Raw genomic sequence first — 27,119 nt, 5'->3', positions numbered from 1 at the left:
ACACCACTAGAGGGATGACAACATACATCTCATCAAAATATCGAATGAATACCAAATTCACATGACTACTTATAGCAAGACTTCTCCCATGTCCTCAGGAACAAACGTAACTACTCACAAAGAATATTCATGTTCATAATCAGAGGGGTATTAATATGCATAATGGATCTGAACATATGACCTTCCACCAAGTAAACCAACTAGCATCAACTACAAGGAGTAATCAACACTACTAGCAACCCACATGTACTAATCTGAGGTTTTGATACAAAGATTGGATAAAAGAGATGAACTAGGGTTTGAGATGAGATGGTGCTGGTGAAGATGTTGATGGAGATTGACCCCCTCCTGATGAGAGGATCGTTGGTGATGACGATGGTGATGATTTCCCCCTCCCGGACGGAAGTTTCCCGGCAGAACAGCTCCGCAGGAGCCCTAGATTGGTTCCGCCTCGTGGCGGCGGAGTTTCGTCCCGTGAGCTTGCTTATGATGTTTTCCTCGATGAAAGAATCCATATAGCCAAAGATGGGCATCAGAGGGCCACCAGGGGGCCCACGAGGCAGGGGGCGCGCCTAGGGGGGTAGGGCGCGCCCCCCACCCTTGTGGACGGTGTGTGGCCCCCCTATGGTACTTCTTTCGCCCAATATTTTTTATATATTCTAAAATGTGCTCCCGTGAAGTTTCAAGACTTTTGGAGTTGTGCAGAATAGGTCTATAATATTTGCTCCTTTTCCAGCCCAGAATTCCAGCTGCTGGCATTCCCCCTCTTCATGTAAACTTTGTAAAATGAGAGAGAATAGGCATAAGTATTGTGATATAATGTGTAATAACAGCCCATAATGCAATAAATATTGATATGAAAGCATGATGCAAAATGGACATATCAACTCCCCCAAGCTTAGACCTCGCTTGTCCTCAAGTGAAAGCCGGAATCGAAAAATATGTCCACATGTTTAGAGATAGAGGTGTCGATAAAATAAAATACGGACATGAGGGCATCATGATCATTCTTATAACAGCAACATATATATATATATTGTCATATGATCTCTTACGCTAAAGTAACAATTCAATCACAATTTCAAGTATGAATCATAAACTTCATTGAAAACTAACAAACTATAATCTCAGTCACTGAGGCAATTGCAATTTATCATAACATAGGAAAGAGTCAATAAGAGCTTTCCAGCAAGTCCACATACTCAACCATCTTTTAGTCTTTCACAATTTCTAACACTCACGCGATATTTATGGTTATGAAGTTTTAGTCGGACACAGAGAAAGATAGGGGCTTATAGTTTTGCCTCCCAACCTTTTACCTCAAGGGTAATGTCAACAATAATAGTTCATGAAAACTCACATCCAATTAGCTATATATATCTGGATCTTTCCAACACATTGTGCTTGCCAAAGGATAAAATGTAAAAAGGAAAGGCGAGGATCACCGCGACTCTTTGCATGAAGTATAAGACAAGAATAAAAGATAGGCCCTTCGCAGAGGGAAGCAGAGGTTGTCATGTGCTTTTATTGTTGGATGCACAAAATCTTAATGCAAAAGAACGTCACTTTATATTGCCACTTGTGATATGGACCTTTATTATGCAGCCCGTCGCTTTTATTTCTTCCACATCACAAGATCGTATAAAGCTTATTTTCTCCACACTAATAAATCATACATATTTAGAGAGCAATTTTCATTGCTTGCAACAATGACAACTTACTTGAAGGATCGTACTCAATCCACAGGTAGATATGGTGGACTCTCATGGCCAAACTGGGTTTAAGGATATTTGGAAGCACAAGTAGTATCTCTACTTGGTGCAAAGAAATTGGCTAGCATGAGAGTGAAAGGCAAGCTCAACATGTTGGATGATCCATGACAATATAATTTATCTCAGATGTAAGAAAAAATAACCCATTACGTTGTCTTCCTTGTCCAACATCAACTCTTTAGCATGTCATATTTTAATGAGTGCTCACAATCATAAAATATTTCCAAGATAGTGTATTTATATGTGAAAACCTCTCTTTCTTTATTACTTCCTATTAATGCAACGATGAACAAAACTATGCTTGTCAACTCTCAACAATTTTTATTCATCATACTCTTTATATGTGAAGTCATTACTCTCCATAAGATCCATATGATCCCTTTATTTCTTTTTATTCTTTTTCTTTTATTTTATTCCCTCAAGATCATAGTAAGGTAATCAAGCCCTTGACTCAACACTAATCTTTATTATATATAGCTCACGACTCGATTACATAGAAGGATCATAAAGCAAAACTCAAAACTAGATCATACTAAAACTTTATTCTACTAGATCAAGATATAACCAAAAGGATCGAACTAAGAAAAACAGTAAAGATAAAAGTGATGGTGATACGATACCGGGGCAGTCCCCCAAGCTTGGCAGTTGCCAAGGAGAGTGCCCATACCCGTGTGCTTATGTCTCTTTCTTCGGGGGTGGTGATGATGGAGTTGTTGATGGCGTGTGCTTCTTCCTTAATTTGCGCTTGAGGATAGAATTTTGCTCCCTTAGGTCCTCGATCTCCCGCTCAAGGCTTAATACCTTTTTGCATAGTTCTTGTTTGTTCTCCTGCAAGAGACAAAAAGGGATAAACTCGATCTTAGGTTTCTTTGCTCTATTGGGGAGGCTTGAATTTTTGAACTCCACATGCATGTCCCCAGGTTGAGGTAATGGGACTTCATCTTCATCTGAGCTCGTCTCCTCCTTTCCCCTAGGTTCATAGTCTTCTTCTTCCTCCATGGTCCAACCACAATGCTCCATGACCCCATAGACTTTATGATCTGCAAGGTAATTAGCCACATAGCTTTCTCCCTCCGAATCATGGGATGACATATTGCTCTAATCTGCAGCAGAAACAGCTCGAAACAAAGACAAAGGATAATTGTGTGATACGGTAGTCAAAACCTCCGGGGGATTATATAATGAATTTTTGCCGGTCGAAAGAAGTATTGTGCAAGAAAATGAAGTCTGGAGAGCACACGAGGTGCCACGAGGCAGGGGGCGCGCCCTCCACCCTCGTGGAAGCCTCGTGTCCTTTCCGGACTACTTCTTATTTTTCTATTTTCTTAAATATTCCAAAACGGAGAAAAATTGCCATTAGAACTGTTTTGGAGTCGGCTTACTTACCGTACCACGTACCTATTCCTTTTCAAAGTATGAAACATCCTGGAAAGTGTCCCTTATGTATTCCTCCAGGGTTACGGTTTCAATAACATTAGTTTCAACATTTATAGGATTACCTGAGATATAATGTTTGATTGTTTGACCATTCACCACCCTCGGATTTGTGTCTTCGAAGTTGTTGATTTTTATGGCACCGGAACGATAGACCTCCTCGATAACGTAAGGACCTTCCCATTTTGAGAGGAGTTCGCCTGCAAAAAATCTTAAACGAGAGTTTTATAACAATACATAATCACCTACATTAAACTCGCGTTTTTGTATCCTTTTGTCATGCCATCTTTTAACTTTTTGTTTAAACAGTTTGGTATTCTCGTAGGCCTGGGTTCTCCATTCATCAAGTGAGCTTATGTCAAATAACCTCTTCTCACCAGCAAGTTTGAAATCATAATTGAGCTCTTTAATGACCCAATATGCCTTATGTTCAAGTTCGAGAGGTAAGTGACAAGCTTTACCATAAACCATTTTATACGGAGACATACCCATAGCATTTTTGTATACAGTTCTATAGGCCCATAATGCATCATCAAGTTTCTTAGACCAAATTTTCCTAGATCTATTAATAGTATTTTGCAAAATGAATTTAAGCTCTATATTGCTCAGTTCTACTTGACCACTAGACTGTGGGTGATAAGGAGATGCAATTATATGGTTAACATCATACTTAGCAAGCATTTTACGAAAGGAACCATGAATAAAATGTGAACCACCATCAGTCATTAAGTATCTAGGGACCCCAAACCTCGGAAAAATAACTTCTTTAAGCATCTTAATATAGGTGTTATGATCAACACTAGTTGGAATAGCTTCTGCCCACTTAGTAACATAATCAGCAGCAACTAAAATATGTGTATACCCATTAGAGGAAGGAAACGATCCCATATAATCAAAGCCCCAGACATCAAATGGTTCAATAGCAAGTGAATAATTCATAGGAATTTCTTGACGTCTGCTAATATTACCAATCCTTTGACATTCATCACAAGACAAGACAAGCTTACGGGCATCCTTGAAGAGAGTAGGCCAATAAAAACCGGATTGCGATACCTTATGTGCAGTTCTCTCTCCAGCGTGGTGTCCTCCATAAGCCTCGGACTGACACTTGCGTAGGATCTATTCCTGTTCATGTTCAGGTACACAACGTCTAATAACACCATATACTCCTTTATAAAGGTGTGGGTCATCCCAAAAGTAATGTCTTAAATCATAGAAGAACTTTTTCTTTTGCTGGTATGTGAAACTAGGTGGTATAAAATTAGCAACAATATAATTAGCATAATCAGCATACCATGGAGCAGTACAAGAAGCATTTACTACAGCTAATTGTTCATCAGGAGAGCTATCATCAGTAGGTAGTGGGTCATCAAGAACATTCTCTAACCCAGACAAGTTATCTGCAACGGGGTGCTCAGCTCCCTTTCTATCAATAATATGCAAATCAAATTCTTGTAGTAAGAGAACCCATCTAATAAGTCTAGGTTTAGCATCTTTCTTTTCCATAAGATATTTAATAGCAGCATGATCAGTGTGAACAATTACTTTAGAATCAACAATATAAGGTCTAAACTTATCACAAGCAAACACAACTGCTAAAAATTCTTTTTCAGTAGTAGCATAATTCTTTGAGCACTGTCTAGAGTTTTACTATCATATTGAATAACATTTAATTTCTTATCAACTCTTTGTCCTAAAAGAGCCCCTACAGCATAATCACTAGCATCACACATAATTTCAAATGGTAAATTCCAATTAGGAGGCTGAACAATAGGTGCAGAAATCAAAGCTTTCTTAAGTATTTCAAATGCTTCTACACAATCATCATCAAAGACAAAAGGAACATCTTTTTGTAAGAGATTAGTCAGAGGCCGAGAAATTTTAGAGAAGTCCTTAATGAACCTCCTATAAAAACTGGCGTGACCAAGGAAACTTCTTATACCTTTAATGTCCTTAGGACACGACATCTTTTCAATAGCATCAACTTTATCTTTATCAACTTCGATACCTCTTTCAGAAATTTTATGCCCTAAGACAATACCTTCATTAACCATAAAGTGGCACTTCTCCCAATTCAAGACAAGATTAGTTTCTTCACATCTCTACAAAACTCGATCAAGGTTGCTTAAGCAATCATCAAAAGAAGTTTCGTAAACGGAGAAATCATCCATGAAAACCTCAACAATTTTTTCACAAAAATCATAGAATATAGCATCCATACATCTTTGAAAGGTAGCAGGTGCATCGCATAAACCAAAAGGCATACATCTATAAGCAAAGGTACCGAAAGGGCAGGTAAAAGTTGTCTTTTCTTGATCCTCTTTTGACACAGGTATTTGAGAGAAACCAGAATAACCATCTAGAAAGCAAAAATGTGTATGTTTGGATAATCTTTCTAGAAATTGATCAATAAAAGGTAAAGGGTAATGATCCTTTTTAGTAGCTTTATTTAATTTGCGGAAATAAATTACCATTCTATAACCTGTAACAATTCTTTGTGGGATCAATTCGTCTTTATCATTAGGAACAACAGTAATACCTCCCTTCTTAGGGACACAATGGACAGGGCTTACCCATTGACTATCAGCAACGGGATAAATTATACCTGCCTCCAGATGCTTTATTATTTCTTTTCTTACCACTTCTTTCATCTTAGGATTTAACCGTCCTTGGTGATCAACAACCGGTTTCGTGTCTTTCTCCAATTTTATTTTGTGCTGGCAGAGAGTGGGACTAATGCCCTTAATATCATCAAGAGTATATCCAATAGTAGCATGATGCTTCTTCAAAGTTTTCAATAATTTCTTTTCTTCATGCTTTGAAAGGTTAGCACTAATAATAACAGGATATATCTCTTTCTCATCAAGATAAGCATATTTAAGAGTATCAGGTAAAGGTTTAAGCTAAAAACGGGATCACCCTTAGGTGGAGGAGGATCCCCTAGGATTTCAACAGGCAATTTGTGTTTCAAAATAGGTCCATGTTTAAAGAATACTTCATCTATTTCCCTTCTTTCATTCATAAACATATCATTTTCATGGTCTAGCAAATATTGTTCTAAAGGATCACTAGGAGGCACGGCAATAGAAGCAAGACCAATAATTTCATCTTTACTAGGCATTTCTTTATCATGGGGTTGTCTATGAAATTTAGCAAAATTAAATTCATGAGACATATCCCCTAAACCAATAGAAACAATATCCTTATTGCAGTCTATCTTAGCATTAACATTATTCAAGAAGGGTCTACCAAATATAATGGGACAAAAGTTATCTTATGGGGAACCAAGAACAAGAAAATTAGCAGGATATTTAACTTTCCCACACAAGACTTCAACATCTCTAACAATCCCACCTGGTGAAATAGTATCTCTATTGGCAAGCTTAATTGTAACATCAATTTCCTCTATCTCAGCAGGTGCAATATCATGCATAATTTCTTTACATAAGGAATGAGGTATTGCACTTGCACTAGCACCCATATCGCATAAGCCATGATAACAATGATCTCCTATCTTAACAGAAATAACATGCATGCCTGCAACAGGTCTATGCTTATTTTTAGTATCAGGTCTAGCAATTCTAGCAGCTTCATCACAGAAGTAAATAACATGCCCATCAATATTATCGACCAAGAGATCTTTAACCATAGCAATACTAGGTTCAACTTTAATTTTCTCAGAGGGTGTAGGTGTTCTAGTTTTACTCTTACAAACCATAGTTGAAGCTTTAGCATGATCCTTTATTCTAACAGGGAAAGCTGGTTTCTTAATATAAGCAGTGGGAACAACAGGATCATTATAAGTGATAGTCTTTTCTTCAACTTTAATATGTGCAACTACTTTTAATTCAATGGGAGGATTATATTTAAACCACTTCTCCTTAGGGAGATCAACATGAGTAGCAAAGGATTCATAGAAAGAAACTACTATCTCAGAGTCAAGTCCATATTTAGTGCTAAATTCACATAAAGCATCAGTATCCATAAAAGATTTAACACAATCAAACTTAGGTGTTATACCTGACTCCTTACCTTCGTCGAGATCCCAATCTTCAGAGTTGCATTTAATTCTTTCCAATAAATCCCATTTGAATTCAATAGTCTTCATCATAAAAGAACCAGTACAAGAAGTATCGAGCATGGAGCGATTACTGAGAGAAAGCCGAGCATAAAATTTTTGCATAATCATTTCTATTGAGAGCTCATGATTGGGGCATGAATATAAAATTGACTTAAGCCTCCCCCAAGCTTGAGCGATGCTTTCTCCTTCGCGAGGCCAAAAATTATATAGATAATTATATCACGATGAACCATATGCATAGGATAAAACTTCTGATGAAATTCCAATTTCAATCATTGGTAGTTCCATGATCCAATATCATCACATAGCCTAAACCATGTCAATGCCTCTCCCTTCAAATATAAATGGAAGACCTTCTTCTTGATAACATCCTCGGGCATACTTGCAAGCTTAAATAACCCACAAACTTCATCCACATAGATTAAGTGCAAATCAGGATGTAATGTTCCGTCTCCTGTAAAAGGATTAGATAGCAGTTTCTCTATCCTACCCGAAGGAATTTCAAAGTAAACATTTTCAGTAGGATCAGTAGGTTGAGGAGCAACTCTTTGCTCTACTGGTCGGGGTGAAGATATCCCGAACAAGCCCCTCAAAGGATTATGTTCCATAGTAACAAGTGACAGTAAATTTCAGCACACTATATAAATTTTTCCTTACCAAATTCCACCTACCAAAGGCGCTTCACTCCCCGAAACGGCGCGAGAACTATGTAGACATGACTGAGACTCATCTCCAGTCAATAACCAATAGCGGAACCTGGATGCTCATATTGGTTCCTACATATTGTATGAAGATCTTTATCGGTCAAACCACATAACAACATACGTTGTTCCCTTTGTCATCGGTATGTTACTAGAACGAGATTCGATCGTCGGTATCTCAATACCTAGTTCAATCTCGTTGCCGGAAAGTGTTGGAAATATGCCCTAGAGGCAATAATAAATTAGTTATTATTATATTTCCTTGTTCATGATAATCGTTTATTATCCATGCTAGAATTGTATTGATAGGAAACTCAGATACATGTGTGGATACATAGACAACACCATGTCCCTAGTAAGCCTCTAGTTGACTAGCTCGATGATCAATAGATGGTTACGGTTTCCTGACCATGGACATTGGATGTCATTGATGACGGGATCACATCATTAGGAGAATGATGTGATGGAAAAGACCCAATCCTAAGCCTAGCACAAGATCATGTAGTTCGTATGCTAAAGCTTTTCTAATGTCAAGTATCATTTCCTTAGACCATGAGATTGTGCAACTCCCGGATACCGTAGGAATGCTTTGGGTGCGCCAAACGTCACAATGTAACTGGGTGGCTATAAAGGTGCACTGCGGGTATCTCGGAAAGTGTCTGTTGGGTTGGCACGAATCGAGACTGGGATTTGTCACTCCGTGTAACGGAGAGGTCTCTCTGGGCCCACTCGGTAGGACATCATCATAATGTGCACAATGTGACCAAGGAGTTGATCACGGGATGATGTGTTACGAAACGAGTAAAGAGACTTGCCGGTAACGAGATTGAACAAGGTATCGGGATACCGACGATCGAATCTCGGGCAAGTATCGTACCGATAGACAAAGGGAATTGTATACGAGATTGATTGAATCCTTGACATCATGGTTCATCCAATGAGATCATCGTGGAACATGTGGGAGACAACATGGGTATTCAGATCCCGCTGTTGGTTATTGGCCGGAGAGTTGTCTCGGTCATGTCTACATGGTTCCCGAACCCGTAGGGTCTACACACTTCAGGTTTGATGACGCTAGGGTTATAGGGAAAGTATGTACGTGGTTACCGAATGTTGTTCGGAGTCCCGGATGAGATCCCGGACATCACGAGGAGTTCCGGAATGGTCTGGAGGTAAAGATTTATATATGGGAAGTCCCTTTTGGTCACCGGAAAAGTTTTGGGTGCTATCGGTAACGTACCGGGACCACCGGGAGGGTCCCGGGGGTCCACCAGGTGGGGCCACCAGCCCCAAAAGGCTGCATGGGCCAAGTGTGGGAGGGGACCAGTCCCAGGTAGGCTCGTGCTCCCCCCCCACACACACCAAGGCCCAAGGCGCAGGGAGAGTGGGAGGGGGCAAACCCTAGGTCCAGATGGGCCTTAAGGCCCACCCTAGGGCGCCCCCTCTCTCCCTCTCCCCTCTAGCCGCCACCCTAGATGGGATCTAGGGCTGCCGCCCCCCTTTGGGGAGGGAACCCTAGAGGGGGCGCAGCCCCTCCCCTCCCCTATATATACTTGAGGTATGGGGCTGCCCAACATATGTGATTTGATTTCTCTCTTGGTGCAGCCCTACCCCTCTCCCTCCTCGTCTCTCGTAGTGCTTGGCGAAGCCCTGCTGGAATATCGCGCTCCTCCACCATCACCATGCCATAGTGCTGCTACTGGACGGAGTCTTCCCCAACCTCTCCCTCTCTCCTTGCTGGATCAAGGCGTGGGAGACGTCACCGGGCTGTATGTGTGTTGAACGCGGAGGCGCTGTTGTTCGGCGCTTAGATCGGAATCGACCGCGATCTGAATCGTTGCGTGTACGACTCCACCAACCGCGTTCTTGTAATGCTTCTGCATTGCGATCTTCAAAGGTATGAAGATGCACTCCTCTCTCTCGTTGCTAGTCTCTCCATAGATTGATCTTGGTGACACGTAGGAAAATTTTGAATTTCTGCTACGATCCCCAACAGTGGCATCATGAGCTAGGTCTATGCGTAGTTTCTATGCATGAGTAGAACACAAGTTGTTGTGGGCGTCGATTTTGTCAATTTACTTGCCGTTACTAGTCTTATCTTGATTCGGCAGCATCATGGGATGAAGCGGCCCGGACCGACCTTACACGTATGCTTACGTGAGACTGGTTCTACCGACTGACATGCACTAGTTGCATAAGGTGGCTAGCGGGTGTCTGTCTCTCCCACTTTAGTCGGATCGGATTCGATGAAAAGGGTCCTTATGAAGGGTAAATAGAAATTGGCATATCACGTTGTGGTTTTGGCGTAGGTAAGAAACGTTCTTGCTAGAAACCTATAGCAGCCACGTAAAAACTTGCAACAACAATTAGAGGATGTCTAACTTGTTTTTGCAGCATATGCCGTGTGACGTGATATGGCCAAAAGGATGTGATGAATGATATATGTGATGTATGAAATTGATCATGTTCTTGTAATAGGAATCATGACTTGCATGTCGATGAGTATGACAACCGGCAGGAGCCATAGGAGTTGTCTTAATTTATTTATGACCTGCGTGTCAACATAAACGTCATGTAATTACTTTAATTAATTGCTAACCGTTAGCCATAGTAGTAGAAGTAATAGTTGGCGAGACAACTTCATGAAGACACGATGATGGAGATCATGATGATGGAGGTCGTGGTGTCATGCCGGTGACAATGATGATCATGGTGCCCCGAAGATGGAGATCAAAAGGAGCAAAATGATATTGGCCATATCATGTCACTATTTGATTGCATGTGATGTTTATCATGTTTTACATCTTATTTGCTTAGAACGATGGTAGCATAAATAAGATGATCCCTCGCCATAATTTCAAGAAAGTGTTCCCCCTAACTGTGCACCGTTGCTAAGGTCCGTTGTTCTGAAGCACCACGTGATGATCGGGTGTGATAGGTTCTAACATTCGCATACAACGGGTGTAAGCCAGATTTACACACGCAATAGACTTAGGTTGACTTGACGAGCCTAGCATGTACAGACATGGCCTCGGAACACGGAAGACCGAAAGGTCAAACATGAGTCGTATAGAATATACGATCAACATGAAGATGTTCACCAATGATGACTAGTCTGTCTCACGTGACGATCGGACACGGCCTAGTTGACTCGGATCATGTATCACTTAGATGACTAGAGGGATGTCTATCTAATTGGGAGTTCATTAAATAATTTGATTAGATGAACTTAATTATCATGAACATAGTCAAAAGGTCTTTGCAAATTATGTCGTAGCTTGCGCTATAGTTCTACTGTTTTAGATATGTTCCTAGAGAAAATTTAATTGAGAGTTGACAGTAGCAACTATGCGGACTAGGTCCGTAAACTGAGGATTGTCCTCATTGCTGCACAGAAGGATTATGTCCTTAATGCACCGCTCAGTGTGCTAATCCTCGAGCATCGTCTGTAGATGTTGGGAAACATCTGACATACACGTTTTGATGACTACGTGATAGTTCAGTGCGTAATGCTAACGATTTAGAATTGTGGCACCAAAGACGGTTTTTGAAACGTCGCAGAACATATGAGATGTTCCAAAGACTGATATTGGAATTTCAGACTAGTGCCCACGTCAAGAAGTTTGAGACCTCTGACAAGTTTCTTAAGCCTGCAAACTAAGGGAGAAAAACTCAATCGTTGAGCATGTGCTCAGATTGTCTGAGTACTGCAATCGCTTGAATCAAGTGGGAGTTAATCTTCCAGATGAGATAGTGATGATTCTCCATAGTCACTGCCACCAAGCTATTGGAGCTTCGTGATGAACTATAACATATCAGGGATAGACATGATGATCCTTGAACAACTCGCGATGTTTGACACCGTGAAAGTAGAAATCAAGTAGGAGCATCAATTGTTGATGGTTAGTAAAACCACTAGTTTCAAAAGGGCAAGGGAAAGAAGGGATACTTCATGAGACGGCAAATCAGTTGCTGCTCTAGTGAAGAAACCCAAGGTTGAACCAAACCCGAGACTAAGTGCTTCTATAATGAGGGGAACGGTCACTGAAGCAGAACTACCCTAGATACTTGGTAGATGAGAAGGCTGGCAAGGTCGACAGAAGTATTTTAAATATACATTATATTATTGTGTACTTTACTAGTACTCCTAGTAGCACCAGGGTAATAAATACTGGTTCGGTTGCTAAGTGTCAGTAGCACCAGGAGACCAGCTAGTCGTTGGTGTTTTGCTTTCACTCTTCTGCAGACATCACATTCATTCACGAACTGAGCAATTTCTCGCTTCATTCGAGTCCACCAATACGACTGCTTGAGGTCATTGTACATCTTTGTACTTCCAGGATGAATGGATAGAAGGGAATTGTGCACCTTGTTCATAATGACTTTCCTTAGATCACCTTTAGGAACCACAATCCGATCCTCGAAGAATAGAGTGTCTTCGTCATCAATGCGATAGCACTTGTATTTGGGTTGGCTCTTGGCAATCCCATTTTTCACCTTCTTCACTATGGAATCCAGGAGTTGTGCCTCACGAATTTGATCTTCCAAAGTAGGAGAGACTTGGAGGTTGGCAAGAAAGCCTTGAGGAACAACTTGGAGATTCAGTTTGCGGAAAGCTTCACAAAGGTCCGGTTGGAAAGGCTTGAGAATTAAGCTGTTGCAGTAAGCCTTCCTGCTCAAAGCATCTGCAATGACATTGGCATTGTCTGGAGTGTATTCAATACTCAAATTGTATTCTTGAATCATTTCGACCCATCGAGTCTGCCTGAGGTTGAGGTTGGGTTGAGTGAAGATGTACTTGAGGCTCTTATGATCTATGAAGACGTCCACTTTCCTTCCCAACAAGAGATGTCTCCACATTAATAATGCATGGACAACTGCCGCCAACTCAAGGTCATGAGTGGGGTAGTTCCTTTCATTGGGCTTCAACTGGCGATAGGTATAGGCCACAACTTTCTTCTCTTGCACTAACACAGCATCGAGACCTTGTGAGGAGGCATCACAGAAAACTTCAAATTGCTTGGATTCATCAGAAGGTGTCAAGACAGGAGCTGTGACCAGCTTCTCTTTGAGGGTGTTGAAAGCAACGTCACATTCAGACGTCCAGACATACTTGGCATTCTTCTGGAGGAGGTTGGAAAGAGGCTTTGCAATCTTAGAGAAGTTCTCAACGAATCTTCGACAATAGCTTGCAAGCCCAAGAAAACTGCGGAGCTGCTTGACATTCTGAGGAGGTTCCCAATTCACAATTGCAGACACCTTCTCAGGATTAACAGCGATGCCCTTGGCGGAGATGATATGATGAAGGTAGAGAACCTCATCAAGCCAGAACTCACACTTGGAAAACTTCGCATAGAATTGATGCTCTCTGAGTTTGTTGAGTACCAATCTCAAATGCTTGGCATGATCCTCCTTATTCTCGGAAAAGACCAAAATATCATCGAGATACACCAGGATGAAATCATTTGTGTAAGGGTTAAAGATGAAGTTCATCATGCGAGAGAACCCACAATGCGGCTATATCTCCCACGTGTCGGGGCACGACTTAGAGGCATAGCCGCATGGTAGGTCTGTCGCAAGAGGGGTAATCTTTACACATCCCATGTACTGAATAAGAAAGGGATAAAGAGTCGGCTTACACTCGCCACTTCACACAATACATAAATAATCCATACAACATCCAAGGTACAATCAAAGGTCCTACTACGGAACCAAAATAAAGAAAGACAACCCCAAATGTGAGATCCCCGATCGTCCCAAGTGGGCTCCATTATTGATCACCAGGAAAGGAAACATAGTAACGGCCTGAATCCTCGTCGAACTCCCACTTGAGTTCGGTAGCATCCCCTGCCCTGTCATCATCGGCACCTGCATCTGTTTGGAAGTATCTGTGAGTCACGAGGACTCGGCAATCTCACACTCGCGAGATCAAGACTATTTAAGCTTAAGGGTAGGACAGGGTAGTGAGGTGGAGCTGCAGCAAAGCTCTAAGCATATATGGTGGCTAACTTACGCAAAATAGAGTGAGAAGAGAAGCAACACACGGTCAAGAAGCTATAAGTGATCAAGAAGTGATCCTGAAACTACTTACGTTCAAGCATAACACAAGACCGTGTTCTCTTCCTGGACTCCACCGAAAAGAGACCATCACGGCTACACATGCGGTTGATTCATTTTAAATAAGTTAAGTGTCAAGTTCTGTACAACCGAATATTAACAAATTCCCATTTTCCCATAACCGCGGGCACGGCTTTCGAAAGTTCAAAACCCTGTAGAGGTGTCCCAACTTAGCCCATCACAAGCTCTCACGGTCAACAAAGGATATTCCTTCTCCCGGGAAGACCCGATCAGTCTCAAAATCCCGGTTACAAGACATTTCAACAATGGTAAAACAAGACCAGCAAAGCCGCCCGGATGTGCCGACAAATCCCGATAGGAGCTGCACATATATCGTTCTCTGGGCACACCGTATGAACACTATGTACAACTAAAACCAACCCTCAAGTTTCCCCGAGGTGGCGCTACAAGTGGCTCTGTTTTGGACCAACACTCAGAGGAGCACTGGCCCGGGGGTTTGAAATAAAGATGACCCTTGAGTCTATGGAACCCAAGGGAAAAGTCTTAGGTGGAAAATGGTAAAACCAAGGTTGGGCCTTGCTGGATGAGTTTAATCAAAGCGAACTTTCAAGGGGTTCCCATAACACCCAACCGTGTAAGGAACACAAAATCAGGGAACATAACACCGGTATGACGGAAACTAGGGCGGCAAGAGTGGAACAAAACACCAGGCGTAAGGCCGAGCCTTCCACCCTTTACCAAGTATATAGATGCATTAATGTAAATAATAGATAATAATGATATCCCAACAATATTCATGTTCCAACAAGGAACAAACTTCATCTTCACCTGCAACTAACAACGCTATAAGAGGGGCTGAGCAAAGCATTAAAGTAAACGGTTTGCTAGGAAAGGTGGGTTAGAGGCTTGACATGGCAATATGGGAGGCATGATATAGCAAGTGGTAGGTAGAACGACATAGCAATAGAGCAAACAACTAGCAAGCAGAGATAGAAGTGATTTCGAGGGTATGGTCATCTTACCTGCAAAGTTCTCAGAGTTGTCAAAAGCTTGTTCCACATTAGCGTACTCAACAGGTTCCTCGGTCATGTACTCATCTCCCGGGTCTACCCAAGGCAAGAACACAAGCAAAGGACCAACAATCAATCACGGTGCAATGCACAAGCAACATGATGCAAAACATGGCATGATATGCGAGACATGATATGCAATGAATATGCGTGCTCCGGAAGGGAAATAATGAACAAGGCATCAACTTGGCAAACCAAGTGTGCCGCTGGAAATATGAGTTGATTTCGGTTGAAATCGATATAAAGATCACCAGAACGGAGGCACGGTTTGCAAATGGCAAGCAAAACAAGGATGGTGCAAAACTGTAATTAACAGCACGATGCTACAACACAGCATAAGGCAGTGATGTACAAGAGATGCTTGACAAAACATGAACACTGAGCAATGGCTAAAACACACTAACATGTAGGTTCAAACAAGCAAGGCAAAAGTGCAAAAGATATCAGTTTCAAGGACTTTGTGAAAATACTAACATGTCAAAAACAACATCGGGAAGCCATGTTTAGAGCAAGCCAACAACATGCTACAGGAACATATCATAGCAATACAAGGCATGGCATGAATCTACTAAATGCATAGATCAAAAGTCTCTTACTGATCATGAGCCAAAAATTGACAAAAGATATGATGGCACCCATGTAAACATAGCAAGTTTTATTAACAGTTTCAGACTTAGCAGAAAATAGAGCATGGCAAAAACAGATTATGATGGCAAAATCATCACAAGTGCAATAAGTTAAAAACTGCCCTAAATGGAATATGACAGAAATGGCATGTTTACCTAATAGGAAATGTCTAGAAATGGGCTTAACCGAAATGGAAAGATTCCTTTGCGTGATTTGGAATATTCGCCGGAATTAAATAAAAGAAAAGGAAATAGGGGGGCTTGAGAGTATGGCTGGTGGGTCCTGGGAGTGTGAGTGTATGGCCAGTGGGGCCTACCTGTCAGCACCACGAAAGAAGAGCAAAATAAAGGGAAAACAAAAGGCGCGCGACTGTGATTCAAACCCAGTACGCCCTGGTTGCTGAGCACGGGCATTGACCATCTCGGCTGGTGGTGTGTTTGTGCAAAGATAAGAGTTCGACCCTCTCTGAATAGATAAGGAAACCTCGACCTGGATCTACCATGAACTCGACCAACCTACAGAGGAAGCTGTCGGTGGCGAACCCAAGCGAGGTGGCGACTACAGAGGGCTATGGCGTACATGGATCGATAAGCAACTCCGCTGGCCGGTGCTAGCCAGGCCCTGGGGAGAGAAGAGGGCATGCGGGGTTGCGTGCGGGCGTGGCGTGTGTGCCCTGCATGAGCACAAGAGGCTGCATAGGGACCCAAGGCAGAAGCTTGAGCTTGCTTCCATGGATGTTCATGGCGAATGAACACGGAGCTTCTCGGATCGGAGACTACTACGATGAAATGCCTCGGTACAAGAGAGTGAGGAGGCGCGAATCGTCACCGTGGGTCTGTAGGCGTCGGTGGTGTGGTCGGGGAAGCGACGGGAATGGCGACGAGAAGCGCTGGCTGCCAGTGGTGGAGAGACCCAAGCAAGAAGTCGACAAAGAGGACGTCGTGGAAGGAGAGGCCTTAGCCTTGTGTTGCAGTTTCGGTTGGCAGAGATGGATGCGGTGCTCCTCGCGGACGTAGGCGTATGCGGCGACGCCGCTCCTCATGCCGGAGAGGTACCCGAGCTCCTCTCGGTCATGGAGGCGGAGAAGGCCGTGGTGTCCTGGCGGCGGAAAGTGGAGGGGGAGGGGAAAATGGAAGGAGGAGGATCCTAGGGTTCGAGAGGCAGGTTTTATAGGGCGTAGGGAGGAACTCCGGCCGTCAAATCATAGAGGCGGACGATGTGGCGCCCCTGGATGTGTGCCATACAGAGGTAGCGTACGACCCTGTGGCTTGCGGTCAGGTGGGCTGCGGGAGGTTGGAAGGCCAGGAGGACTGCACCTAGTGGGCTGCTGCTGGGAGGACCAGGTGGTTGTGGTGTTGCTGGGCTAGCTGTTGCTGCTCTCTTTTCCTTTTCCATTTCTTCAGACAGAAAAACAAAAGGAAAAGAGCAGGAGAAAAAGAGAGGAGCTAGAGAAATATAAAAATATTCTCATGATCCTGAAAATGTGTACTATCTGAATAAATTGAGTTGGGCATTTTTTTAGGTAGAAAAATAAAACAGGTTTGAATTATATTCAAACTTGAGGTATTTTTGAACCTAACCAACTCAAGTCCAAAAGGGATGAAACTTGGCAAAGAGGTTTAGGACATGGTGACATAATATTGAGGCAAAGTTGAAAATTTATGGTGGAGGGCAAAGTGGCACTTGCAAAAATGGAAGAAAGGGAAGGAAGGAGGAGTGATGGTGCAAGAACCATACATGCAGCATGCAACAAAACAACATGCATGAATATGACAATACACATGATGATTACGATGAAATGCAACATGACAAGAAGCACAATGCAACACTATGACAAGGTAAGCATGTCAATGCAAAGAGATGAATGTGCAATATATGATGATGACATGGCAACCAACAATAATGCTAGAAAAAAACAACAAAATGACCCAAAATGAAAGAGCCCTAAAATGGAACTGATCAGGTTGAAAGTTGGATATATTGCCAATATTGGGAAATGATACATCTGGGGTGTTACACCGATATCATGTAAAGTTATCCTCTTCATACCCACAACGTAGTTTTATTTCTTATTTCTAGTTGGAAGCAAATGTTCAGTGTACGTAGAGTCATATCAATGGCAGATAGGGCTTGAGAGAATATTGATCTTACCTTTAGCTCCTCATGGGTCCGACACTCCATACTTATGTTGGAAATATGCCCTAGAGGCAATAATAAAATGGTTATTATTGTATTTCCTTGTTCATGATAATTGTCTATTGTTCATGCTATAATTGTATTAACTGGAAACCGTAATACATGTGTGAATACATAGACCACAACATGTCCCTAGTAAGCCTCTAGTTGACTAGCTCGTTGATCAATAGATGGTTATGGTTTTCTGACCATGGACATTGGATGTCGTTGATAACGGGATCACATCATTAGGAGAATGATGTGATGGACAAGACCCAATCCTAAGCATAGCACAAGATCGTATAGTTCGTCTGCTAAAGCTTTTCTAATGTCAAGTATCATTTCCTTAGACCATGAGATTGTGCAACTCCCGGATACCGTAGGAATGCTTTGGGTGTGCCAAATGTCACAACGTAACTGGGTGGCTATAAAGGCACACTACAAGTATCTCCGAAAGTGTCTGTTGAGTTGGCACGTATCGAGACTGGGATTTGTCACTCTGTGTGATGGAGAGGTATCTCTGGGCCCACTTGGTAATGAATCATCATAATGAGCTCAATGTGACTAATGAGTTAGCCACGGGATCATGCGTTACGGAACAAGTAAAGAGACTTGCCGGTAATGAGATTGAACGAGGTATGGGGATACCGACGATCGAATCTCGGGCAAGTAACATACCGATAGACAAAGGGAATTGTATACGGGGTTGATTGAATCCCCGACATCGTGGTTCATCCGATGAGATCGTCGTGGAACATGTGGGAGCCAATATGGGTATCCAGATCCCGCTATTGGTTATTGGCCGGAGAGATGTCTCGGTCATGTCTGCATGGTTCCCGAACCCGTAGGGTCTACACACTTAAGGTTCGGTGACACTAGAGTTGTTATGGGAAATAGTACGTGCTTACCGAAGGTTGTTCAGAGTCCCGGATGAGATCCCGGATGTGACAAGGAGTTCCGGAATGGTCCGGAGGTGAAGATCGATATATTGGACGAAGGGTATTGGAGTCCGGAATTGTTCCGGGGGTACCAGGTGACGACCAGCGTGTCCGAAAGTGGTTTCGGAGGCCCCGACAAGCGCTGGGGGGCCGTATGGGCCAAGGGGAGGGGGCACATCAGCCCACTAAGGGGCTGAGCGCCCCTCCCACCCCATCTCACGTAACTTGGAGAGGTGGGGGCGCCTCCCCTAGGGCAGCCACCCCTCCCGGCTTGGGGGGCAAGTTTCCTAGGGGTGGGGGCGCCCAAACCCATCTAGGGTTTCCCCTATGGCCGCCGGCCCTCCCCTAGGGAACCCTAGGGTGCCTCCTCCACCCCCCTTCCCCCTATATATAGTGATGGAGAGAGAGGGCAGCCGCACCCCTTCCCTGGCGCAGCCCCTCCCTCCTCCAACTCTTCCTTCTCCTCCGTAGAGCTTGGCGAAGCCCTGCAGGAATACCACGAGCTCCACCACCACGCCGTCGTGCTGCCGGAGTTCTCCCTCAACTTCTCCTCTCCCCTTGCTGGATCAAGAAGGAGGAGACGTCCCCGGGCTGTACGTGTGTTGAACGCGGAGGCGCCGTCCGTTCGGCGCTAGATCGGATCTTCCGCGATTTGAATCGCCGCGAGTACGACTCCATCAACCACGTTCTTGTAACGCTTCCGCTTAGCGATCTTCAAGGGTATGAAGATGCACTCCCTCTCTCTCGTTGCTAGCATCTCCTAGATTAATCTTGGTGACACGTAGGAAAATTTTGAATTATTGCTACGTTCCCCAACAGTGGCATCATGAGCTAGTCTATGCGTAGATTCTATGCACGAGTAGAACATAAAGTAGTTGTGGGTGATGATTTGTTCAATTTGCTTGCCGTTACTAGTCTTATCTTGATTCGGTGGCATTGTGGGATGAAGCGGCCTGGACCGACCTTACACGTACACTTACGTGAGACAGGTTCCACCGACTGACATGTACTTGATGCATAAGGTGGCTAGTGGGTTTCTGTCTCTCCCACGTTAGTCGGATCGGATTCGATGAAAAGGGTCCTTATGAAGGGTAAATAGAAATTATCATATCACTGTTGTGGTTTTGCGTAGGTAAGAAACGTTCTTGCTAGAAACCCATAGCAGCCACGTAAAACATGCAACAACAATTAGAGGACGTCTAACTTGTTTTTGCAGGGTATGCTATGTGATGTGATATGGCCAAAAGGATGGGATGAATGATATATGTGATGTATGAGATTGATCATGTTCTTGTAATAGGAATCACGACTTGCATGTCGATGAGTATGACAACCGGCAGGAGCCATAGTAGTTGTCTTAATTTATTTATGACCCGCGTGTCAATGAAAACGCCATGTAATTACTTTACTTTATTAATAACCGTTAGCCATAGTAGTAGAAGTAATAGTTGGCGAGGCAACTTCATGAAGACACGATGATGGAGATCATTGTGTCATGCCGGTGACGATGGTGTTCATGCCGCGCCTCGAAGATGGAGATCAAAAGGCGCAAGATGATATTGGCCATATCATGTTACTTTATGATTTTCATGTGATGTTTGTCATGTTTACATCTTATTTGCTTAGAACGATGGTAGCATAAATAAGATGATCCCTCGCTAAAATTTCAAGAAAGTGTCCCCCCTAACTGTGCACCGTTGCGAAGGTTCGTTGTTTCGAAGCACCACGTGATGATCGGGTGTGATAGATTCTAACGTTCGCATACAACGGGTGTAAGCCAGATTTACACATGCGAAACACTTAGGTTGACTTGACGAGCCTAGCATGTACAGATATGGCCTCGGAACACAAGAGACCGAAAGGCCGAACATGAGTCGTATAGTAGATACGATCAACATGAAGATGTTCACCGATGATGACTAGTCCGTCTCACGTGATGATCGGACACGGCCTAGTTGACTCGGATCATGTATCACTTAGATGACTAGAGGGATGTCTATCTAAGTGAGAGTTCATTAGATAATTAGATGAACTTAATTATCATGAACATAGTCAAAAGGTCTTTGCAAATTATGTCGTAGCTTACACTTTAGTTCTACTGTTTAAGATATGTTCCTAGAGAAAATTTAGTTGAAAGTTGATAGTAGAAATTATGCGGACTGGGTCCGTCAACTAAGGATTATCCTCATTGCTGCGCAGAAGGCTTATGTCCTTAATGCACCGCTCGGTGTGCTGAACCTCGAGCGTCGTCTGTAGATGTTGGGAAACATCTGACATACACGTTTTGATGACTACGTGATAGTTCAGTGCGTAATGCTAACGGTTTAGAATTGTGGCACCAAAGACATTTTTGAAACGTCGCAGAACATATGAGATGTTCCAACGATTGAAATTGGGATTTCAGACTAGTGCCCATGTCAAGAGGTATGAGACCTCTAACAAGTTTCTTAAGCCTGCAAACTAAGGGAGAAAAGCTCAATCGTTGAGCATGTGCTCAGATTGTCTGAGTACTACAATCGCTTGAATCGAGTGGGAGTTAATCTTCCAGATGAGATAGTGATGGTTCTCCATAGTCACTACCACCAAACTATTAGAGCTTCGTGATGAACTATAACATATCAGGGATAGATATGATGATCCTTGAGCTATTCGCGACACCGAGAAAGTAGAAATCAAATAGGAGCATCAATTGTTGATGGTTAGTAAAACCACTAGTTTCAAGAAGGGCAAGGGCAAGAAAGGGATACTTCATGAAACGGCAAATCAGTTGCTGCTCTAGTGAAGAAACCCAAGGTTGAACCCAAACCCGAGACTAGGTGCTTCTGAAATAAGGGGAACGGTCACTGTATTAGAACTACCCTAGATACTCGGTAGATGAGAAGGCTGGCAAGGTCGACAGAAGTATATTGGATATACATTATAATGTGTACTTTACTCGTACTTCTAGTAGCACCAGGGTATTAAAAATACTGGTTCAGTTGCTAAGTGTTAGTAACTCGAAATAAAAAGGCTACGGAATAAACGGAGACTAGCTGAAGGTGAGATGACGATATGTGTTGGAAGTGTATCCAAGGTTGATGTGATCAAGCATCGCATGCTCCCTCTACCATCGAGATTGGTGTTAAACCTAAATAATTGTTATTTGGTGTTTGCGTTTAGCATAGACATGATTGGATTATGTTTATCGCAATACGGTTATTCATTTAAGGAGAATAATGGTTACTCTGTTTATTTGAATAATACCGTCAATGGTCTTGCACCTAAAATGAATGGTTTATTGAATCTCGATCATAGTGATACACATGTTCATGCCAAAAGATATAAGATAGTAATGATAGTACCACATACTTGTGGCACTGCCATTTGAGTCATGTTGGTATAAAACGCATGAAGAAGCTCCATGTTGATGGATCTTTAAACTCACTCGTTTTTGAAAAGATTGATACATGCGAACCATGTCCATTGGTATATATGCATGAAGAAACTCCTTACAAATGGATCGTTTGGACTCACTTGATTTTGAATCACTTGAGACATGCAAATCATACCACATGGGCAAGATGACTGAAAGGCCTCGTTCTCAGTGAGATGGAACAAGAAAGCAACTTGTTGGAAGTAATAAATTTTGATGTGTGCAGTCCAATGAGTGCTGAAGCACGCAGTGGATATCGTTATGTTCTTACTTCACAGATGATTTGAGTAGATGCTGAGTATATTTACTTGATGAAACACAAGTCTGAATTATTGAAAGGTTTAAGTAATTTCAAAGTGAAGTTGAAGGATAAAATGTCTATGATATGATCAAAGAGATGAATATCCGAGTTACGAGTTTGGCACACAATTAAGACATTGTGGAAATTGTTTCACAACTAATACCGCCTGGAACACCATAGTGTGATGGTGTGTCCGAACATCATAACTGCACCCTATTGGATATGGAGCATACCATGATGTCTCTTATCGAATTACCACTACCGTTTATGGGTTAGGCATTAGAGACAACCGCATTCACTTTAAATAGGGCACCACACAATTCCATTGAGACGACACCGTATGAACTATGGTTTAGAGAAACCTGAGCTGTCGTTTCTTAAAAGTTTGGGGCTGCGATGCTTATGTGAAAAGGTTTCGGGCTGATAAGCTCGAATCCAAAGCGGATGAATACATCTTCATAGAATACCCAAAATAGTTGGGTATACCTCCTATTTCAGATCCGGAAGAAAAATTGATTGTTTCTAGAAATGGGTCCTTTCTCGAGGAAAAGTTTCTCTCGAAAGAATTGAGTGGGAGGATGGTGGAGACTTGATGAGGTTATTGAACCGTCACTTCAACTAGTGTGTAGCAGGGCACAGAAAGTTGTTCCTGTGGCACCTACACCAATTGAAGTGGAAGCTTATGATAGTGATCATGAAACTTCGGATCAAGTCGCTACCAAACCTCATAGGTCGACAAGGATGTGTACTACATCAGAGTGGTACATAATCATGTCTTGGAAGTCATGTTGCTAGACAACAATGAACCTACGAGCTATGAAGAAGCGATGGTGGGCCCGGATTCCGACGAATGGCTCGAGGCCATAAAATCCAAGAGAGGATCCATGTATGAAACAAACTATAGACTTTGAAAAGAACTACTTGATGGTCGTAAGGCTTTTGGGTGCAGATGGATTTTAAAAGGAAGACAGACAATGATGATAAATGTCACCATTAAGAAAGCTCGACTTGTCGTTAAGATGTTTCCCGACAAGTTCAAGGAGTTGACTACGATGAGACTTTCTCACTCGTAGCGATGCTAAGAGTCTGTTGGAATTATGTTAGCAGTTACTGCATTATTTATGAAATCTTGCAGATAGGATGTCAAAACACTGTTTCCTTGACGTTTTTTCTTGAGGAAAGGTTGTATGTGATACAACCAGAAGGTTTTGTCAATCCTTAAAGATGCTAACAAGTATGCAAAGCTCCAGCAATCCTTCTAAGGACTGGAGTAAGCATCTCGGAATTGTAATGTACGCTTTGATGAGATGATTAAATATTTTGGGTTTATACAAAGTTTATGAGAAACTTGTATTTCCAAAGAAGTGAGTGGGAGCACTATAGAATTTTTGATGAGTATATGTTGTTAACATATTGTTGATTAGAAATGATGTAGAATTTCTGGAAAGCATACAGGGTTATTTTGAAAACTGTTTTTTAATAGAAAACCTGGATTAAGCTACTTGAACATTGAGCATCAAGATCTACAAGGATAGATCAAAATCGCTTAATAGTACTTTCAAACGAACACATGCCATGACAAAATTTTGAAGGAGTTCAAAAATAGATCGGCAAAGAAGGAGTTCTTGGCTGTGTTATAAGGTATGAGTATTGAGTAAAACTCAAGACCTGACCACGGCAGAATAGAGAGAAAGGACGAAGGTCGTCCCCTATGCTTTAGATGTAGGCTCTAAAGTATGCTATGTTGTGTACCGCACCTGAAGTGTGCCAAGCCATGAGTCAATCAAGGGGTACAAGTGTGATCTAGGAATGGATCATAGGACAACGGTCAAGGTTATCCTTAGTAACTAGTGGACTAAGGAATTTTCTCGATTATGGAGGTGGTAAAAGAGTTCGTCGTAAAGGGTTACGTCGATGCAAACTTTGACACTAATCCGGATGACTCTGAGGAGTAAATCGGATTCGTATAGTAGAGCAGTTATTTGGAATAGCCCCAAGTAGACGTGGTAGCTGCATATACAAGATGACATAGAGATTTGTAAATCACACATGGATCTGAAAGGTTCAGACCCATTGACTGATAAACCTCTCTCACAAGCAAGATATGAACACACCCCATGGGTGTTGGATTCTCTACAATCACATAGTGATGTGAACTAGATTATTGACTCTGGTGCAAGTGGGAGACTGTTGGAAATATGCCCTAGAGGCAATAATAAATTAGTTATTATTATATTTCCTTGTTCATGATAATCGTTTATTATCCATGCTAGAATTGTATTGATAGGAAACTCAGATACATGTGTGGATACATAGACAACACCATGTCCCTAGTAAGCCTCTAGTTGACTAGCTCGTTGATCAATAGATGGTTATGGTTTCCTGACCATGGACATTGGATGTCGTTGATGACGGGATCACATCATTAGGAGAATGATGTGATGGACAAGACCCAATCCTAAGCCTAGCACAAGATCGTCTAGTTTGTATGCTAAAGCTTTTCTAATGTCAAGTATCATTTCCTTAGACCATGAGATTGTGCAACTCCCGGATACCATAGGAATGCTTTGGGTGCACCAAACGTCACAACGTAACTGGGTGGCTATAAAGGTGCACTGCGAGTATCTCTGAAAGTGTCTGTTGGGTTGGCATGAGTCGAGACTGGGATTTGTCACTCCGTGTAACGGAGAGGTGTCTCTGGGCCCACTCGGTAGGACATCATCATAATGTGCACAATGTGACCAAGGAGTTGATCACGGGATGATGTGTTACGGAACGAGTAAAGAGACTTGACGGTAACGAGATTGAACGAGGTATCGGGATACCGACGATCGAATCTCGGGCAAGTATCGTACCGATAGACAAAGGGAATTGTATACGGGATTGATTGAATACTTGACATCGTGGTTCATCCGATGAGATCATCGTGGAACATGTGGGAGCCAACATGGGTATCCAGATCCTGCTATTAGTTATTGGCCGGAGAGTTGTCTCGGTCATGTCTACATGGTTCCCGAACCCGTAGGGTCGACACACTTAAGGTTCGATGACGCTAGGGTTATAGGGAAAGTATGTATGTGGTTAACGAATGTTGTTCGGAGTCCCGGATGAGATCCCGTACATCACGAGGAGTTCCGGAATGGTCCAGAGGTAAAGATTTATATATGGGAAGTCCCGTTTTGGTCACCGGAAAAGTTTCGGGTGCTATCGGTAACGTACCGGGACCACCGGGAGGGTCCCGGTGGTCCACCAGATGGGGCCACCAGCCCCAGAAGGCTGCGTGGGCCAAGTGTGGGAGGGGACCAGTCCCAGGTAGGCTGGTGTGCCCCCATCAAGGCCCAAGGCACAGGGAGAGTGGGAGGGGCAAATCCTAGGTCCAGATGGGCCTTAAGGCCCACCCTAGGGCGCCCCCCTCTCTCCCTCTTCCCTCTAGCAGCCACCCTAGATGGGATCTAGGGCTGCCGCCCCCCTTTGGGGAGGGAACCCTAGAGTGGGCGCAGCCCCTCCCCTCCCCTCCCCTATATATACTTGAGGTATGGGGCTGCCCAACATATGTGATTTGATCTCTCTCTTGGTGCATCCCTACCCCTCTCCCTCCTCGTCTCTCGTAGTGCTTGGCGAAGCCCTGCTGGAATACCGCGCTCCTCCACCATCACCATGCCGTTGTGCTGCTGCTGGACGGAGTCTTCCCCAACCTCTCCCTCTCTCCTTGCTGGATCAAGGCGTGGGAGATGTCACCGGGCTGTACGTGTGTTGAACGCGGAGGCGCCGTTGTTCGGCGCTTAGATCGGAATCGACCGCGATCTGAATCGCTGCGTGTACGACTCCACCAACCGCGTTCTTGTAACGCTTCCGCATTGTGATCTTCAAGGGTATGAAGATGCACTCCTCTCTCTCGTTGCTAGTCTCTCCATAGATTGATCTTGGTGACACGTAGGAAAATTTTGAATTTCTGCTACGATCCCCAACAGAAAGTCTATTTACTCGTTACGTAATGCATTATCCCATAACTAACTCATTAGTCACATTGCTCGCAGGGCTTATGGTTATGTGCATTACCGAGAGGGCCCAGAGATACCTCTCTGATACACGGAGTGACAAATCCTATTCTCGATATATGCCAACTCAACAAACACCCCTGTAAAGCATCTTTATAGTCACCCAGTTACGTTGTGACGTTTGATAGCACACTAAGTGTTCCTCCGGTATTCGGGAGTTGCATAATCTCATAGTCATAGGAACATGTATAAGTTATGGAGAAAGCAATAGCAGTAAACTAAATGATCATCGTGCTAAGCTAATGGAAGGGTCAAGTCAATCACATCATTCTCTAATGATGTAATCCCGTTTATCAAATGACAACTCTTTGTCCATGGTTAGGAAACATAAGCATATTTGATCAACGAGCTAGTCAAGTAGAGGCATACTAGTGATACTCTGTTTGTCTATGTATTCACACATGTACTAAGTTTCCGATTAGTACAATTCTAGCATGAATAATAAACATTTATCATGATATAAGGAAATATA

Source organism: Triticum urartu, chromosome 4A (assembly GCF_056163025.1).
Source record: "Triticum urartu cultivar PI428250 chromosome 4A, HENAU_Tu73, whole genome shotgun sequence".
Classification (NCBI taxonomy): domain Eukaryota; kingdom Viridiplantae; phylum Streptophyta; class Magnoliopsida; order Poales; family Poaceae; genus Triticum; species Triticum urartu.
The sequence above is the reverse complement of the archived record's forward strand: the minus strand, read 5'-3'. Positions refer to the sequence as shown.